This window comes from Acipenser ruthenus, chromosome 2, assembly GCF_902713425.1.
Source record: "Acipenser ruthenus chromosome 2, fAciRut3.2 maternal haplotype, whole genome shotgun sequence".
Lineage (NCBI taxonomy): Eukaryota > Metazoa > Chordata > Actinopteri > Acipenseriformes > Acipenseridae > Acipenser > Acipenser ruthenus.
In genome coordinates, this window is record NC_081190.1 from 50,801,618 (window position 1) to 50,805,962 (window position 4,345).

Here is a 4,345-nt window from a genome sequence, read left to right on the forward strand (position 1 = left end):
ACAATTATTCTCCACAAATCAAGGTGAATATTTTTTCCTCCTATTGTACCAGATATACATGCACACAAATTGACATTACACAGACGCACATTGCCACCAGATAAAGTGCTTTTTGTAAATTTAAATTAAATGTATTCCCATATATGAGTAACATAGACCAGACAATGTGAAATTAATAATTTAATACTGTTGCAAAATTACAGGAACACATATATCAATACATTTTAAATATAAACAAAAATACGTAATTAGGAAAAAAAAGTAATTTTGATGTCCATTCTTACAAGATTCCATTTTATCTTGCAGCTTTTTTTTTAATGTCCTTTCATCCCTCAACTTTTGAGCCATGCAGGCTTTGATGGTTGTATCATCAGTATGAGGGAACCTGGTTTTCACATGATCTGCAAAACAACAATAGATTTAATAGTACTGTATGTCAACAGGGGGTTTCCATCCAACGACATGCTGGTTGGGTTGATTGGTCTCTCTAAATTGTCCTCTGAGTCTGAACCACCCTGTGTGTTTGGAGTGTACGGTGTGTGTGTGTGTGTTGCCCTCCATGGAGTCCTGTGTAGGGTGTAATCCCAAGCTCAATACAATAGTTGTATGTCAACATCACAGGGTCATATAAATAATAATAATTAAAAAAAAAAACATAATAAATCAAATAACAAAAGTAATAAATAACATTAAATACTTTTACTTTTTCTTACATAATAAATAATATTACTATAGCACAAAGGTAATATGTAAGTTGCATTGTATAGTTTATTTTATCCATTTAATTTTTAAATAAAACATTTTATATTTGAAAGTATAGAAAAAAATATATCCTTTTTTGTGAAAACACAATATACCTATGTGGTGGATGGCACAATGTAAACTAATCAAGTGTGGTAGATAAAATGTTTCATGGACAAATTGTGCCTGAAATATACATTACCTATTATCAGCCTAACTTTCAAAGAATCCAGTGCCTGCCTGACGTCATTGCATTGGATGCCTTTTTTGCCAGTGACTGAGGACTCTGTTAATTGTTCTTTTGAGAACATTGCCCCCATCAGATTTCTTGTCATTTTTTTTATAGTCACTGGCCTGTCTTGCCTCTTGCTGGGCTATTGGATTCAATAAGCCATCTTTCTTCTGAAAAGCAGTCATAAATAATAAAAACAGAACAATAAGAAACTAGAGATACAACATGCAAAACAAAAACCTGACCATGCAATACAAAATATTAACAAACACTAATCTAATAATAGTATATAGTAGTCAAACTGAAATTATCTTTGTAACAACAAAAAAACGAATTTGAAACAATGCATGATATTTCCTACCATACTGTGTGACATATTTGAAGTTATATCATGTGTAGTCTTCTATATAGTGGTTAAATATTTTTTGTATTGTATTCATTAGAGTTACACAAAGCTTTTCAATAATATGCAAAATTAAAACCAGGTGGTGGTGTGCTAAACTTATGAGTACATCACTCATCTCAAACATTTATTGTAGGATGTCATTCTTAGATTACTTACACTATCCCTGTTGCATGAAATCTCTGCATGTGTTGCAGACTTGGCAACTGGATGCAACTGATTTGCTGCTTGTTCTGGTGAAGTTTCTGTAAGCCTGACTTTACTTGGTAGATGTTTCTGAACATACTTCTTTACTGAAGCATCTATCAGTGCAGGTATGCCTACAAATACAAGAGCATTAACCTTGCTGTTTATTATATAATTTTATTATTGTTTATTTAGCAGATGTCCTTACCCAGGGCGATTTACAACTTTCACAAAATATACATATTACAGGAGTCATAATGCTTCACAATAACTACAGTCCAATACACATTAGCTTCAGTCCTAAAAGGATCAAGTTTAACTAAGAACAATATACAATAACTTAAGTCCTAATAAGAGAAAATACAATATATAGTAACATCAGTCCTAATAAGAGCAAGCTTAACTAAAATAATTACATAATGTAGTACATGGTGCAATCAAGGGACAGTGCAAGTAGTAGATATGGTGATAGTTACATTGGGGTTACATATCAATTCCAAGTGCAGTGGAGTCAATATATAGGCAGTAAGGTAACAAAAAAGTTATTGATTTATTTTAGTTGCATACCTTCTTGGAGTTGCATGTTCAGTTTAGTGAGTTGTTTTATTTTAATACTTTTTCTTTGTAGCTCATCCTCCAGAGTTTCAATTTTTTTAAGGAGTCTATCTCTGCTAATCTGACCAGGATATCCATCATTAGTATTGCTAGCTGTTCTGTATTTCTCAAGCAATTCAGAATTAGCTTTTTGTACAGCAGCAACTTTGTTCTGAAAAATAAAATAACAAACAACATATATATTATTAATCACAAGTGGGGGAAAAAGCAATAATTTATTGTTTTTATAAAGTTCTACAGATTAATTTAATCTGCTTTATTATTTAGGACCGAAAAGTTATATTAACATAGCAAAAAAAAAAAAAATGTTTACACTTAACCTTTCATGTAATAGACGTCAGCCTATATGCAATAGTCAGGTGTTCCTTAAATCCAGTCCTTGAGGACTACAATCGAGTAGGTTTTCTATACTTCTTTAACACGGTGTCTGTTTAAAACCTAAGGGCAGTATGACCAGTTACAATCCAATAATTTATTATTAATGGTTGAGGCGGAATGACAGCCAGAACACTACCTTATTAGGTTTAGGAACACTGCAGATCCTGGGTCTTTTTTGTGCCACTATCTCCTCATCGGAGCAAGATTCTTCAGAAGTCTGCTCAGGTGAATACCTTACTGGCTGCTTTAGGGCTCTCTGCCCCTTGCCACTCAGACTGTCATCTTCAATGTCATCTATTTGTGCATCTAACCACTCCTTTTCTTTTTTTTAATGCATCTTAGGTTATCTGTAGGGATGAAAATGACAAATGAATAAGAAGGGTCTTATTGATTATCTTAGAAATAATTTTGTAACATTTTTTTATGGAATTCACGTTGTTAAGTAGGTAATAAGAAAAAGTAGTTGTGAGCAGGTAATAAGAAAAAATAAATTAAACATTAAACAATTTTATTGAAGACATCTGAACACGTTAACACTGGATCTATATAGAAGCAATAGGAAGAAAATAATATATAGTAAATATGTATATATTATACATACAACCACTAATATGTAAACGATTGTAGCATTTTAAGTGTATGTGCTTTTTTATTAAAAAAAAAATAATTAAAAACAAAGTTTTTAAAAATACATATGGGGGGAGAAATAGATAAATACGAAAGCACTGTATGTGTTTGTAGCTGTGAAGTTGCTTCAGAACAGCGCACAAGATAGCGTCTCAATTTACACATCAAACTGACGTAATGTCCTATCTAGTGTTTATATATCTATGGCTACTTGTGCTGCCAGCAAGTGGGTTGGTCGAGGGGTGGAGCTAGGAGGCGTAATTGTCCAGAAAATGGAGTTGGTTAATCCTGGTGTTGGGCGGAGTAATATAAAGTCAAGGAAGAGAGCGAGTTTGTTGTCACAAATTGTTATTCATAATATTTGTTTATAAAAACCCTGTATTCACAAACTTAATGCGTCTGTCTAATTTATTAATCTATAGAATTTATAGTTAATTTATGTTTTTATTTGATCAAACAAGTTTAATTTGCTGTAAGAGCTTATCACATATCAGATGTAAAATGGTATAATCACATGTGATCAGGAAATATTCACGTGTTTAAATGTGAATTTCATATTCACATGTGTTTCAGCTGAGAATTTTATAATCACATGTGATCATCAATGATATTTTAATGTGGTCACATATGAACACATGTGAATCACATGTGTTTTTTCCGTAAGTGGTGTTGTAAAAAATAAAGCAAAACTTGCTTTGAAAACTATACAAAATATTTACTTGGGGGCTAAGAATGAAAAATGTCAAAAAAAGCCAGAAGGTAAGAATTTACCAGTCAGGTCAATGGTTTTTAAACTGGGGTACGCGAGAAAAAATCTGAAATGGCCGAAATTGGAGAGAGCTTCAGTCGCAAGACATTTTGGCGTTTTTTAATCTCTGACGGTATTTCGTCTTGATCGCCCTTTGCTAGTAATGTTCTAGTATTGAGCCAACAATCCATATTTGTTCTCTGGATTGAAAACTAAAAACTCTGACACCAGATGTAACGGCTTGTCAAATTAGACCGCATGGCAATACTTCGATTTCTGATTGGTCATACGTTATGTATTTTGAAATGAACCAATAGTGCTTAAGTTACAATAAACTTTAATCGAGTCATTGAAAAAAAAATATATCGATTGCAGGCATACTAGGCTTTTAGTTTATATATATATATATATATAT

General features: G+C 32.3%; 1 long non-coding RNA gene across 1 annotated transcript; it reads right to left on the reverse strand.

Moving 5' to 3' along the window:
* Window positions 1-278: 278 nt before the first annotated feature.
* Window positions 279-2,322, reverse strand: LOC131705146 (uncharacterized). Its single transcript, XR_009310209.1, has 4 exons — window positions 2,130-2,322; window positions 1,536-1,696; window positions 944-1,143; window positions 279-401 (listed from the first exon to the last, which is right to left on the reverse strand). It is a non-coding gene; the product is annotated as an uncharacterized LOC131705146 (long non-coding RNA).
* Window positions 2,323-4,345: the final 2,023 nt, after the last annotated feature.